A 16,675-nucleotide genomic window follows, 5' to 3' on the forward strand; every position below is an offset into this window, starting at 1 on the left:
GAAGTTAGGATAACCTAAAATCCCCCTAATCAAAATAGAAATGACTAATTTAGTGAATAGATAATCATCTTCTCTTTATCAAAAGAATAGGAGAACATAAATAACATTAATTATTCTCATTCCATTCCGCTTCCCCAATAATACTATTTGAAGGTCGATATGCAATATAACACAGAAAAATTTGATAATGAAATAGTTTATTAATATATAAATCTGAAGTTATATTATTATTTTATCTTGATCCAAGTTAATTAAGTTGACTACTAATCCACCAAAATTTATTTATAACATCATGTTAATTGGACCACAAAAATACAAAAGAAGGGGCATAACAAAATATTACCAAGTCAATTTTTACAATTTGTTTTTTGAAGAAAAAAAAAGGCTATAAAATATCAATTAAATTTGATACACGATCAAAAGTATTTACAAACACTAAGACTCACCTCATCTTTTAAAAGCGGCAGGATATTGAAGAAAATGTCGACTTTCTTCTTGTCAAATTTATTCTATCCAATATTCATAGAAAGCAAAACCTCTGTTATAGGATCAACAAAATTATAAAATGAAATAAAAACAAAACTTTATAAAATACAATAAGGAGAAAAGAGGATAAACACACTAAACGCTCTTTGGTATCAATAGAAATTGTTGGATTCGAGAACAATCTGAAAATAGTAGGTTTTAACCTTATAAGAAGATAAGAAGATGTGGGAGATGGAGTTAAGGGTAGTTTATATTTTTCAAATACGTGGGTTATGAGAATAGGTTTTTTCTACGGATAAGATTAGGTAGTTATCTTTTAAAATTGATTATTTAGACATTGACACTTGACAGATTTATTTGGTATGTTTTTTTTAGAACCGTATTTTTTATTATTTTTTTTAAAAATTTTATGTTTGAAATTTGTTTTTTATTTTCAGATTGTACATTAATTTTTTTTAGTATTTGAAATTCCTTTCCTATGGTATATAGATATATCGAAGATAATATAATGCAACGTGTTAATTTAATTTCTCGACATTCAATATTCTAGTGTTAATTATATTAGTATAGTGCTAATTATATTAGTATTCGTACCCGTCAACCAATTATTGTAATAAATCTATTATTCTATATATCAAATATTTAAAATTATCACAGTTAAGTCATCGAACTCAAGTATTCACCTGTTTAGGTGTTTAATTGAAATGTTTTCTTATCAAAGTTATAGCTTTAAAAAAATCACTTATGTTTGAGGGGGTAAATGCTATTATAAATATATATTTTTATTGATTTAAACTTCTTAAGACCAATTTTATTGGACCTTTTCAGGAATATTAATTTTTGAAATGCTTAAATTATTACAGGGATAGAAGAGGTCATGTAGTCAACTTAGGGTGTTTTATCCATAAAGCGTTTACATATAATTCATATGTATCAAAACAACATAGTTATTATTTATACAAATTGTTATTGATTAATTAGGTGTGTACGTATATCATGCAAAAGATAATGGATGAGATCGAACATGCTTTGATCAAAATTAATTTTAAGATTTATATCTTTAAATAAAAGATTCAATGTCGATCTTTACTTTAGTTTTAAAAAGAATTATCTAAAAATTCAATTGAGATGTTGTGAAATACACAAAATGGACTGCCCTAAGCTAAAAGAAACACATTCATTTTAGTTTTTTTTTTTTTAAACAAAACGTCAATAGCGCTAACAAATTTCACAACCTTTAACTTTTGATACCCCAATATTTAACGAATTACGCTAATTTTATTTTTTTAAAATCAAAATCAATATATTGTATTACTAATTTTTTTTATGTAGTTGTCAAGAGTTAATAAATACACACCATGTTCACCTCCAACAGAAATGAGTTGTGTTGTTTGGGTGAGGCGATTCATCCAAGCAAACAAATAAGAAAGATTCTTGAAATCCTTTCTAATCCTGGAAAAGCAAAGTTGATGTCATTACAGAGGCAAGGAATCTGCAAACTCTCGTCATGAATGAGCTGATTAGAAACCTACAAACTCACGAATTGAACAAGCAACATAATCACTTCCAGAAAGATCCAAAAAAGGAGAATACCTTGGCCCTCAAAGCCGCTCAAGGAGGGTTGAGTGAAGGGAATGAAGATATGAGCTATCTTATCCGAAGATTTCATAAAATGATAAGAAGAAATGAAGGTTTCATAAGAAGAGAAAATGCAAGCAAGTCCTCAAATGAAAATGATCTTTGTCCCAAATGTGGAAAATCTTGTCATTTTATTTGAGATTGTCCAATGCACAAGGGTGAATACAAGAATTATGTTAAAACTAGTGGTGACAAGGACCAATGGAGGGACCAGGTCCTAGACAAGTCCAGGAGAAGAGATGATATCGATTATGTTGTCAAACAAGCTCTTGCTGCTTGCGAGGACTCGTCGAGTAAATATGATAAATTGAAGCACTCTGAAGATGCATCAATGATGGATGTTGATGATGATGATAATGTGTTCATCTAAATTTTTGCTCTCATTGGAAAATTAGACGATGATGAGGATGATGAGGTGACACTTCTTGACATTAAGCAAAATCTTAATAACTATTCACTGAAAAAACTAAAAAGTCTAACTAAGGTTCTGATTGACTCACTCTATGAGCTCACAACTGAAAAGGATGCTTTGAGTGATAGTCTAAACATCTTTTATAGTAAAAAATTACTTTAATTGCTCAACTTTCTAATTTTGGAGAAAAATTGACTTTAGTAAGTGTTAAAAATATAGATCTTAAGGAGAAGTTGAAAAGAACTCATGAGCCTATTTCAAAAGGAAAAAGTGAGGCTAGTAGAATCTTGAACTTGAAAAGAGGTTGAAGAGGTCTAAACTAAATCTTTCAGTGTCTCTAGAAAGAAATTCTCAGTTAGAGAAGAACCTGGCCTAGATTAAAGAAGAGCTTAACAAATCACTTAAGTGGATTGCACCCTCTAAAATAATGAAAAAGGCCTAGGATGTCAAATTATTAATCCTTCATATAATTTTCATAGTAAGTATGTGTCTGTATTTAACAATCTGTTGTGTATTCATGGTGGTAGAAAAGATCATCTTATGAAAGATTGTCAACCCTGATTAAAGATTGGTAAAAGTTTTCCAAGTTATTTTGAATAGAAGAGAAAGTTTAGAAGGGAGACTGGTCTTGCTTCTAAAGATATGAAATTCAGACTGTCTGCTTGGACTAAAAACCAGTTGATTACACCCTTATCTTTTTATTGAGAACTCAAACTTAAGTGGGATTCCAAAACTAAAAAATGATCTTGCTATGTAGGAGAGAGTAGTGGGAAGTAGCCATTTTTGGTTCATAGATAATGAATGTTCCAAGCACATGAATGAAAAAAAACTGAAACTTTCTCTCACTTAAGGCATTTCAAGGTAGAGGTGTCTCTTTTGGAAATGCAAAGAAGGAATATATTCAGGGTGTTGGAAAGATGAAGATCTGTTGAACACGCTATTGAAGATGTGTATTGTGAGCAGGTTGAAGTACTTTGTGACAAAGGAAATGAAGTTAGATTTCTTTTGAATTGCAGCATTGGTCACAAACCTTCTTTCTTAAAATGTGGTCCTGACTGTAAAAAAAGTGCAAGAATATGTACGTGGATGACTTAAACTCAGTTTTTGGGGATGATCTTACATGTCTAAAGTGTGAGTGCTAATTTATGAGATATTAGTGCTTCTCTTCTCAACAAACTGATTTCAAGGGACCTGGTCCGTGGTGTACCAAATATTAAATTTGCAGATAATAAAATTTGTGATGAATGTGTCAAAGGCAAACAGACCAAGTCAACACTACTAGAACTCTCAAATTAGTTCACATGGACTTTTGTGGACCTATAAAGGTTCAAAGCAGAGGAATAAAGAAATGCATCCTATTTATTGTTGATGACTTCTCAAGATTCACTTAGACCATGTTTCTAAGGTCTAAAGATGAAACTTTTGAAGTCCTGATGATCTTTGCTAAGTAGATTCAGATGAACCTGAACGATAAAATTGTTGGGATCAAGTCTGACCATAAAACAAAATTCAAAAAATGCAAAAGTAGAGAATTTCTATGCAGATCATGGGATAAGTCATAACTTCTCATCTCCTAAAACTCCTCAACAAAATGGCATGGTTGAAAGGAAGAACAGAACCTTAGTTGATATTGCTAAAATCATGTTAATTGATGCTGATCTTTCAAAGAATTTCTAGACTGAAGCTGTCAACACTGCATGTTATGTCACCAACATAGTCTTAATTAGGTCAATTCTAAATAAAACTCCTAATGAATTGTTGAACAATCAAGAGCCTAAGTTAAGCTACTTAAGAGATTTTTGGTTGCAAATATTTTATTTTGAATAAAGGAAAGGATGATTTTGGAAAATTTGATCCTAAGAGTGATGAAGGTTCGTGGGATATTCATCACTTTGTAAAGCTTACAGGGTATACAAAAAGCGAACACTATGTGTTGAAGAAAGCATTCAATTCATCTTTGATGAATCGGGAGATATGAAGAAGCAGAAGTACCTGGTCCATTTTGATATGTTAGTTTCATCCCTTTTGATATTATTAAGCTTGTATCTTGGATAAAGAACATTAGCAACCAGATAAAATCTGCTAACCAACTGTTGTACCAATCAACTAAACAATGATGATAAATGTTTCACTACAAGTGTGTTTGGTATGGAGGAGAAAACAAATTGTTCCTTTGGAGACATCCGATAAAATTGGAACAATACAATGAAGATTAGCATGGCCCCCGCGCAAGGATGACACACAAAAATAAAAAAAATAGACCAAATTATTTACCAACAGGGGTTGTGGTGGAGTGGTAAGTGCTCCTTCATCCTTAAATAAAAGTCTCGGGTTCGAGTCCCCTTGGGTACAGAGTCGCCTTTGTTAGGGAGCTCTTTACCCCATAATGTGAGACTTTTTGATGCGAATTCAGATTTAATCGGGATCAAATGTGGGTACTAGACACCAGGTGGAAAGCCAAAAAAAACAAGTTAATTAAAAATCAAGAAAATTACTTCATTAGTGGCAATAGAGAAAATAAGTTTCATAATTGACGTACAAAGTTCCTTTTTCTTCCCACTCCAAGCGCCCCCAGAACCGCAAAAAATAAGCAAGAAAGTCACCTATTTTTTCTTAAACAAAACCCTTTTTCTTCTTACCAAACACCCCTATAGTTAAAATGTATGGAAAATGAATTGTATGTTGTAAAATTGTTGTACAAATCACAAAAATCATAGAAAATTCTTGAAAGCTCGAAGCATGTATAACCCTGTCCTTAAAAGATATTTGTTTAGACTTTTCTTTAATTTCTGTTCTTTGGTTTACTTCTGTTGCAATGCAGAAGAGGATTGTAGTGGTAGACTCTTTTACCACCCCCATTCATCTATTAATCTTTTTGGTCATTTTTCTTCTGTATTATTATACTTCATCTATCTCATTTTATGTGGTACCTTTTGACTTGACATGATATTTAAAAAAAAGAGAAAAACTTTTGAAATTTGTGGTTAAAATAATCCTTAGATATTTGCGTGACTACAAATCATTTCATAAGTGTAACAAGGGAATTTTAAAGTTAAATTCTTTATAAAAATGGTAAGGTGACATTATTTTTGACGCGGACTAAAAACAAAAGGTGATACATAAAATGGGAGGGAGAGGGTATTATACGGTATATTTCCCCTTTTTTGCATTATGGTGTTGTTTTTAACTTTTCTTAAAATCCTTGAACATGTAAGTTGTCAATACACTATTATGCATAAAAACTTGGGAAAAGAATAGTTATATCCCAAAAAAGTAAAATATTTACTCTTAAATGCTTCATTTATGTCATAGCTCTTTTCTATTTTAAAATGGTATGCCCTTTTTGTCCTTTTCTAATACCATCACAGTATATTACAGTATGTGTATATATTCTTATGGTATCAAAGAGTAATTGAGCAGTATCTTCGTTGAAGGATTGTTTCTTCCTCCTTGATACCATCAAAGTATAATATACTTTGGTGGTATCAAAGAGTAACTGTGCAGTATTTTTATTGAGTGGTAGTGTCTCCTTTGAAAATGGCAAAAAGGGATACATTCTTGGAATTGGAAGAATTGGGAAGTCAGTGGAACACTCTATTAAAGATGTGTATTAGTACAACTTGCTAAGTGTCTCACAGATCTGTGATAAAGGGAATGAGGTTAGATTTACCTCTGAGAAGTACATTATCACTAATCTGTCTTCTCAAGAAGCAATTCTAAGTGCAAGAAGGTGCAAAATATGTATGTGGCTGATTTGAACTCTGCAAAAGGAGAATCTCACTTGTCTCAAAGTTCAAGATTAGAGTGCTGATATTTGGCATAGAAGGCTTGGACATGCAAGTACTTCTCTGCTAAACAAATTTGTGTCAAGGGACCTGATTCGTGGTCTTCCAAAAATAAAATTTGGTGATAACAAAGTATGTGATACATGTATCAAGGGAAAATATACAAAAGCCTCATTCAATCATAAGAAAAAGAAGTGAACACCACCAGGCCCCTTGAACTTATTCATATGGATCTGTATGGACCTATGAAAGTGCAAAGTCGAGGAGGATTCAGAAATCGATGAACTTCTTCAAATTCAGAGGGACGGTCTTATGGAAGGCCCAATTGATGAAAACCTAACTCAAAAAATTTCTGATGAAGGAAAGGATAATGCAGATAACAAATGAGGACCTCGTCCCTCCTAAGATGCAAAATCAGATGACCAAGATCAGCCTAAATCTCAGTCTGGAGGTGTTGATTAAGATCATGAAAATGCTGACTAGTTCAACTAGATGCACCCAACCCTCTTGTGGCTAGATCTGAAAAATAGGTATCCGAACTCTTGTTAATATAATTGTATTGAATTCAATCTCATACCATTGCAAGTATACACATATGGTAAGATAGTTGAAGCAGGGAAAAGGGCAGGAAAAATATGTGCAAACTAACTTCCTACTTTACGAGAGGGACCTAGTCTCTACTCAGAGGTTAGCATTCCTAACATTACTTTTAAATTATAAGTAAGAGTCATTGATATTGCCACGTGTCACTCATCCCCTTTCTAAAAAGGCATCTATCACATCCGATCACTCAAACGTCGCCTACCCTAGGGACCTGAGACAACGTTTAACTTAACACTTCTTTCTTTTCTCTTCTAGAACTAAATTTAAGTTGTATCTTCTCTCTATCATATTTCATATTTATCTCTCAAAATCATGTATCATACTCCTTCATCCTCAGAAAAAATCACAACTACTGATGACGGAACTCCAGTGTCCTATAAAATCAATACTCCTCCTTCCACCCCTGTTCACTCACCTCTTCTTCCAACTGATTTGAAAACCCTAACTATTGAAGTTTTTTTCTCTCATGATCAAGTGCAAACTTGTATTTATACCACTCTTCCTTCTCCATCTTAAAAAGAAAAAACTCTCATTTGTTCTCCAACCGTTGTTGTCTCTCCTTCCCAAGGGTCATCTCAAAATATCTCTTATCATTTAGAGGTCAGGCCCGTCTTTCACCCTCTTGAAACTGAATCCTCCTTAAACTACACCTCAACCTCTCAATCTGGTTCCGTGTTATTAACCATGTCCGAGAGGCACTTTAATGGTGATTTTTTAGAAAAACATATCATAAGTTCAAACATTCTGATAGCAGGAGAAGATTGGGTTGTCAAAATCTTGACTGATATGAGATATAGTGGACTTAAGCCACCCCTTGTTGATGAAAAAAATACTCGAAGCTTTCTAGGTTGCAATCACAACCCATTTTCAACCAACCCCTACATCTATTTTGCCTCAGGACCCTATTGCAAATGCAAAAGAGGACGAAGATAATTTGTCTCTGGTTTTGGAAAGGAAAAAGGGTGCTAAGAACAACAAAGGTGCTGATGTGAAAGAAAAAGATATTATAAATGGTTGAAGTGGAAAGAGAAGATAAGTCCACCAAATAAAAGGGAAATGAGGAAATTGAAATGAAAAGTAAGGTAGTTGACAAAGTGAAGAAGTGATGGAGTCTAAAATATTAACCAAGAGCTACTCAACCATAGTGACTCAGAAGAAATTATTAAGTAATGCTATGGCTGCGAATAAGTCAAAAACATCCAAGAAGAGAAAGAAAATAACGACAATAGTGATTGATGATGAGGTTATTCCTGAGGAGAAAATTATCGATGTCTCCAAAAAAAAAGGGGAGAGTAAAACTGAATCCGATGATATTTTGAATGTTTGTTCGAAGGAGAAATGTATCCTTGAATCCAAATCCTTCAAAAGAAAAATATGTTACAAAACCAAAGGCTGACAAGAAAGAGAAAAATGAGAGATCAAAGTGAAGAAGGGAAGAAACCACTGTGGACCCTATTCTTGAGAAGGCTGAGAAGGGATCAGGTCTAGTAGCAAAGAAGATGAAGGTTGAAAAGGAGCTGAGCAAAGATGAATGAATTGAAGTGTTAAAAACTCAAAAAGTTTTGAGGGGAAGAGTTTTTGAACCAGAGGTTAGAGAAAAACCAGGTATGAGGGACCTAGTTGATGCTGTCAAAATTCAAGGATGGACGCATCTCTTCGAATGGCCTGTCCTAATTTTTTATGAACCTGAGTATGTGAGTTTTACTATAACAATAATTTTGATAAGGATTATAGTCTCAACACGATCGTGGGTTGGATTATGTTTCACCTATCTAAAGAGATATTGGGGAAAATTTTGAAAGTACCTAGAGAAGAATTGAGTCGATTGATAAGGTGATGCCTACTCACTCTTTTGTTCTTGAGGCAGGCAAAATGCTTGAATTGAGTCGTGTTGGGGTTTCCTAAGAAATTCTTGAAGGGACAGTATCAATTGTACTTGAGTTCATAAACAAAGTGTTGTTACCTAGGTCTGAAAAAAGGACAATGGCCTCATCTGCAGACCTGTTCCTTATAAGGGCTTTAAGTAAACTTGACTCCATTAACCTTCCAGCCATTATGATGGAACATGTGTTTAAGACGATGGCAGTGAAGGATAGGAAACATGGGTTGGGGTACGATTACCTACTGAACCTGGTATTTGATCATTTTGGAGTTAAAGTCAAAAAAGGGATTAAAGAAACAATTAAGCAAGTCTTCTATCAAACCACTCTTATTGAATATGAGTGTATTGAAGGAAGAACTGGGAACAAGGCTAAAACACAGGTCTCTAGTCTTATCGAACAACAAGAACGGTTGAATTAGGAACTTGAAGAAATAACAATGTCTCTTGTGAGTAGGGATGCTGAGATTGCCAGATTAAAGGCTCAGTTGTTGCATATTCAAAGTGAGGGACCAGGTTCAGGGGATACTTCTACATTGAGAGCTGAGAATGAGAGATTAAAGGCACATATTAGAGGCCTCAATGCAGAAGTCAAGAGCCTTACCCAGAAACTGATTCAGGCTCATGCTGATGGGAATACTAGAATGACCCTCCTTCTTCAGACCCTCAACCCTCTTAAACCTCCCTCATCCTAATCCTCTCAAACCATTTATTCCTTGCATTATATTTTTGTCCAGTGGCAGTCTTGATAGTTCTTATGTGTAGTTTATTAACTATGTTTTGTAATATTATTCTCTAATTAATCAAGTGTTTGCCTCTTCTCTACTATTCTGTACTTGTTTTGTGTTATTTCCCTCATGTTTCGTTTCTTCCCTAGAGGCCATAGATTCTTGCCCAATTGCTTAATTTTTTCTTGGTTTACTATGATCTGCTTTTATGATGCCAAAAGGGGGAAGTTATGTGTTCATGTTAATTAGGAAGCTATGTTTGAATTAAGTTGAAATTGTTTGGGACCTGGTCATACTGATAGGGGGAATTGAGTCGTGTTCATAGTATGTCTCGAAGCTATGTGATAGGGGGAATTGAGTTGTGTTCATGGTATGTCTCAAAGTTATGTGACAGGGGGAACTGTCGACTGGAGAATGTATGAGGGACCTGGTTAGTGGAAATATGAACACAGTTCTGCATGGTTTTTCATCATCAATGTAACAACCCCTAAAACGTTGTATGTCGGTATTTCAATTCTCGATGAAAATGATACAATTTCTGTATTTTGGGCATAACTTTTCATAGGATGGTCCAAATTAGGTGAACCAAATTTCTAAGTAACCAAAACATCATTACCTACAACTTTTGTGAGACCATATGTTAAGTTTCGGAGGTTAAGTAGATCAAATAAATTAATTATTGTAAGATAGTATGTTGTGATGAAATAGAGTATTTGTAGAAGAAAATTCATATCTCACTGTAGGATGATCCAAATTATTTAATTCTTAAACGACATGAAACTATACTTCTATATCTACAATTCTTATGAAGACACCAAATCCTAATAAGGAATTTATCTTGTTCAAACGCAGCTCCTCAAAAGAGTATTCTGTCAAAGATAACTCATTTCACTTACCATGGAAAGATCTAGATACATTTGACATCACTCATGACATCAATAGTCCTCCATTTGACATCACCCATGACATCAATATATTCCATTAAATTTTTAGATTTTCTTTATAATTATTTTCTTTATTGTTAGGTTCCTCTTTCCCACCTATAAATACTCACCTTATTTCCTCATTTTATTCATCAAGCTTTCTTAAGCAACTTTTCTCTCTATATACTTATTTACTCATTCTCAAATATAGTTTTAGTTTTAATAGTATAAAAATACTACTGCGGTGATTCTTATACTCCAGATAGTACACAAAATGCTCCGGCGAGAAGAAAAGGCTAGGGGTCCAAGAGTGTTCTAATTTGGAGTAAAGCTTCGAATTTAAGGTATGTAAGGCTTTCATAGCATTGGATTGAGTTCGTCCATGCGCCCAATATTTAAATTTATTATAATTAAGTTATAGTTGAGTTTTATCCAAATCTTGAATTCTAAATGAATTAATTCTTCTTCTATTGAGTTATATATATTTATGCATTAATATTATTATTATTGTTATCTTTCATATTATTGAAATTATTGTTCATGGCTACTTTCTCATGAATCCTAATTGATTTGATGTTCATGAATATTTTTACACATGTTTTGAGTAAAGATGTTGGCTTAATATTTTCATTGATAAAAAGAGTGATATGACTTAATACTATATATGTATTTTATTGAGTTTTGAAAGAGCAAAAGAGTTGAGTTTAAATGAATTTGAGTAAATGATGTTTTGAGCAAGATGTTATGATGAGATGTAAATGGTGTTTTTTTTGAAATATAATGATTGATGAAGAGGTAATGAGACGAGTTTGATGATTTAAATTAAAGTCCAATGAGACTAGATGATGAGTTTAATATGAGCACATATTTTGGGAGTAGTATTGAGCACCGAATTGGATAAGAGTTTAAATTGACTCAAACTCCAGAACTACGTAGCCAGCGTAGGATGGAGGCTATGCCTCTTAAGTTCCAAAAAGAGGACTTTGATGAGTGGATCCAAGATGGTGATGTCCTTTACCCTGGAAAGGTATTGGATGGATGTGGCAACGACATCGCTTTGTTGTATCATCGCTAGCTCATAAGTGATGGTTGTCGGTTAGAGAAACTCCCAACTGAGTAAGCATTTCTTATTATTATTTTAAATTTGCATTACATATTAATGTTGAGATGATGTTGAGTTCTAAGCTGAGTTTTTCTGAGAGGAATTTCTTGATATATGTCCTTACCTTCCTTCCATTTTACATACTCGTATATTCCACGTACTGACTTCATTCGACCTGCATTATTTTATGATGCAGATACAGGTGTTAGAGATCCTCAACAGGCGCATCTTTGAAGATCATTATTTTTCAGCTATTTGGTGAGTCATTCTTATATTCGGAGGAACTCTCTATCCTTTTATTATTTTGAGTATTATGTTTCTTTTAAGGTAGCCATGGACATGTCATTGGCACCATCTAAGAGTATTAGAGGCTTCATAGACAGAGTTTGATGATGTAATCAGAGTAGTTCTCCTTAGAAACTACTTCTTCTAAGAATTATCTATTTTTCCTTTAATGTTGATGATGACAAGCCCACATTAGTATTCTTAAGTCTTTCGCTGATGAACAAATGAGTAATGAGACCAAGTGGTTATCTCGAAAGTCAGAGATGGTTTCTGAGTGCCGGCCACGCCTAGGGTACCCTCTCGGGGCGTGACAATCAAAAGGGGGGAAATGTTATAATTCAGGATTTGATGCATCAACAAACCATGGAACCTGATCGGCGGACCTAGTCTCATGAACGATGTGTGTCACATACCAAATGAGAACCAGCTATAAAAGCTACCACCAGCAGGTTGGTAGGCAGCAGCTGAAAGACAACAGGCATCTAGCCAATCAGAGGAGACTAGGTTGTTTTGTCCATACATTAAATACTATCTTTAGGACATGAAACAATCTAGTTCTACATATCATATTTTCAAGGCAAAAGGCAAAAGGTGTGTGTGCTCAAAAGAGAGAACAACTTCCTCAAGGCAGAAAGGGACCTGGTCGAGCTATTTTGAAGAATAATTTTTTAGGTTGTAGCTTTGTTGTAATGTTGAGTCTAGTGTGCTAAATATTGTAAGATCAGTTCCTTTATTATAAAGGAATATTGATCATCTTTCCTTGTATTCTCTTTGCATCTAGTTCATGGCTAGAGTTAGCCTTGAAAGTGGTTTTTAAAGTCTATGTCAACTAGAGTTAGTTGGGATAGTGGATAATAGAGATTTGCTTAGGCTCAAAGTCTTGTAATAGAGGTATTGCAAGCTGAGGGGTGTAGAGGTTTAGCGTCTAGTTACAATAAGTTGTAATAAACTATTTTGCTCTTACATCTTAGTGAAGAATGGTTGGTGAAATCCTGTTGGACAGGTCGTGGTTTTTCCTTCCTTGAGCGAGGAGCCTTTCCACGTAAAATCTTGTCTTGTTCCTTACATGCATTAGTTGTTCATTTATTGTTATTCTATTTAGGAACTTGGTCCCTAAGTAATAGTGGACGTATACATTCTAAAAATATTGGGAGGTCATAATAAAAAAGAACTAATATTTTATCTTCTCTGGAAAGTTTACAGATTATACCACAATATTTTTAATTATACATTATTATTTTTTCTTTTTCCAAAATCTTACATATTCTTTGCTTCTAAGATGAGAAAACTTATTAGATCTTAAAATGAAAAATTAAATCTTGACATCTGTAGTTTCTCTCCATAAGGTGTTACATAGATTTGCAAGGAGGGTGGAGTTTTTCAGATAACTTACTTTCAAAATATAATGCATTGCTACTTGAAACTTTATAGCCTATAACTATTTCGGGCATAAACTAAAATGCTAACTAAAAAGTTTTATGATCTTAAAATATATATGTTTCTGATTTTTTACCTTGAGTTCTCACTCAAAGTCCAAAACATTATACTAATCAATAAGTTGTCGTACTTGCAAATCAGCTAATAGCTTTGTTTGTAATAAATTTTAAATAAATCAATCATAAATAAAATCTGAAGAAACATAATTGTATGATAAAATATGTTGATACAAATCTATTTGTTCCCTTGATTCTTCTCTCCTGAGGTTTCTTCATGATTCAAGGATAGTTAGCATCGTATTTCTCGAATTAGGATGATTTGTATTTGATCTCCATCGTGATTCGAGTAACCCCTTGAAGTATTTGATTATCCAGAAGAGTTTGACATATTTTGATTTCTTTATGAATATTTCAAGAATTTGTGAAATTTTCGAGATGTTTTTTTTAAGGAATATAATACCCTTTATATAGGCATGAATTAGGATTTAGAGTAGAGTAATCTTCAAGAAATCCTAACATTTTGTGTATTTACTATTCAAAATGATGCGACACACACAATTTTTAAATTTAAGATCCGCCTTTGATTGAATATTTTTGTATCTTTCTGCTCAATTTGAGATGTTTTGCTCCAATACTCAATGATTTGTCCTTAAAATATATTAGGGCTTCTTTGATACTAGAGATTCTCTAAATCTTTTACATTTCTCCACTGACATACAAATTTTTAATAACTATCAGCGAGTGGTATCACTTTTGACATTCTTTAGCTATCATACTTTCAAGTTTTAACTGATTGAATTTATTAACACTGGTATAAGAAGTTCTAAAGCAACTTATTAAATAACACCTACACTATAATCGTCAAAGTGAATTCTATAAATTTTTGAGTTAATGAATTATAAATTGTAGAACACGCAGCTTACTGAAATTTTAATAAACTATTTTATATATTAAGTGAATTTTTATAACATGAATACAAAATTGAAGTCAATACTATTATGTTTTGTCAAAATCATAACCAAATTAGTAGCTTCATCCCTACTTATAAGCATTTTTTTGGCTTATCATTGTATTTGATACGCATGTTGTTTATAAGTCTAGTGTACATTAGTTAAAATCAATCAAAATTGGCTTTTCAACGTAAGCACGCTAAGTTTTTTTTCTTCTCAAAACAAAAACACGAACTTCCTCTTCACCCCATTCATTGTTCTTCAATTTTTCAATTTTTGTTCTGAACACATTCTTTGCTTCTTTTTGATTTCAATACTTTTATCCCAGCAAATATTTATTTATTTAAAAAATCTATTTCAACACTTTAAAACTTATCGGCTATTTATAATCAACTAATCCAAACATAATATTATTTATTAAAATAGTGCAATCCCTAAAACTAGATATTTTATCCTTAATTAGAGACATCAACTTCAAGCTTTGAGTATAAAATTGTATTTACTCAAATATGAAATTTTTGATATGAATCTAAATTTATTCGGCTGTGTGAATTTGGAAAGTCGAATGAAAAAATGAGAAAAATGCATAAAGCACACTACTATAGGTGCTAATTGCTCAATGAAACAACAGTTTCAATAATTACATATCTTGTCTGAATTTGCCTTCATATACAGTGTATTCGACGAATGTATCTCAGTTAAAACTATCTCTCTCCTCTCTCCTCTCTCCTCCCCTCATTCCTCTTCTTCTCTATATCTGTGTTTCACAAGTTTATGTATCTACGTATCCAGTATCAAATATGCACTGATGTATCCAGTGTCTTTGTATTAAATATCAATTGTGTCTAGTGTATCTAGTATCAATTTAATCTGGTGTATCCAATATCAATTTTCACTACTAAAAAAATTATGAATACCGACCTCAAAACTATCGACCTCCAATGGAAGTCGGTAATTTCTGACTTTCGAAAGTCGGTATTGTTTAAAAAAAAATATAAAATAATTTATTTTAAGAAAACCGACTTCAAGAAGTCGATTTTTTATGCAAAAAAATGCGGGAAAACAACATACTGACCGTCGGAGGTTGAAATTTTTTTTGGGAAAAATAAATACAAGAACAATCGATCTCTTGTAGTCGGTATTGAATTAAATAAATAAATAATAACATTTCATTTTATCTCAATTAAATATTGAAAAAAAGTTATTTTTAATAAATTTTAATCAAACCCCTCCGGAGGACCGTTATGTGTAAAATAAAAAATAAATTTTATAATATTGTATTCCAGAAGTCGGTAAAATTATATTTTGTGTAATTAAATTAATTTTCATTAAAATATGTATATAGTAACTACATGAAGTCGATATTTTTATTTTTATTTAATTATTCTTATTAAATCGACCTCCAGTGATCGGTACATTAGCAAATTAAGAATAAAATATAACCTTATCTGAATTAAAAATAGAGAAAACTAATAGAGTAATATTTTCAATTAACTTTAAATAAATCGTCCTCTAGAAGATGATTTTATGTAAAATAAAAAATAAATTGATATAAAATACTGATCTCCGGTTGTCGGTATTATTTAATTTAACATGATTAACTTTATATTTATTAAAATTTATTTTGATACCGATCTCAAGAGGTCGGTAAATTTTATTTTATATAATTATTTTTAATAAAATCGACTGTAACACCCCTCAAAATATTTCCCTAAGATTCGGACCTTTCTTGTACACGTGTAAGGTCGAACTCGAGTATTGTGAAGCAATTGCATGAGTAAGATGAGTCTTTGAGAAATTGAGCAGCGTTAGAGGTGATGTGGGGTCATGAAGGACCCTTAGGACCAAGCTAAGTCCAAAAGATCCATCGTGACTAAGCTTTAGGATGAGTTCGTAAAAGGGATCGACTTCTAACGACCCTATCTTTTGAAAGATGACAATCTGGGTGGCCCACGACCTATCAAATTAAAGGTCGTCGAGTCTTCTTTCCAATGCCACCAAGAATGTAATTTTTGGAGTTCGAAGTCGAAAGATATGATGATCTTAAGATGAACTAGTACAGCAGAGTTTCAGGCCTGGGTTGCAATTGCTGGAAAACTGGGCTTGGCGCCGCAGTGGCGCGACGCGCCACTATCGTGCCAGAAACATGCCTCAGTAGTTCCGGCTCTGGCGCGGCGCGCCACTAAAAGGTGTGTAGGGTTTTTCAAGCCAAATTTCCAGGACCCAGGAACAATGGCCTTGGCGCTGTAAGGGCGCGACGCGCCACTATCGCGCCAGAAACATGCCTCAGTAGTTTGGTCTCTGGCACGGCGCGCCACTACGAGGTGTGTAGGTTTTTAGGCAAAATCAGCCTGGCGCTGCAATGGCGCGATGCGCCACTATCGCGCCAGGAGCATTTTAGCCTATTTTCAGAACTTTTGAGGAGGGGCAATTTGGGAACTTACCCAA

At 33.2% G+C, this 16,675-nt stretch overlaps 1 non-coding gene across 1 annotated transcript; it reads left to right on the forward strand.

Moving 5' to 3' along the window:
- Nucleotides 1–4,703: 4,703 nt before the first annotated feature.
- On the forward strand, nucleotides 4,704–4,807 carry LOC129888124 (U6 spliceosomal RNA). Its single transcript, XR_008766552.1, has one exon. It is a non-coding gene; the product is annotated as a U6 spliceosomal RNA (small nuclear RNA).
- The last annotated feature ends 11,868 nt before the right edge of the window (nucleotides 4,808–16,675 follow it).

This window comes from Solanum dulcamara, chromosome 4, assembly GCF_947179165.1.
Source record: "Solanum dulcamara chromosome 4, daSolDulc1.2, whole genome shotgun sequence".
NCBI lineage: Eukaryota > Viridiplantae > Streptophyta > Magnoliopsida > Solanales > Solanaceae > Solanum > Solanum dulcamara.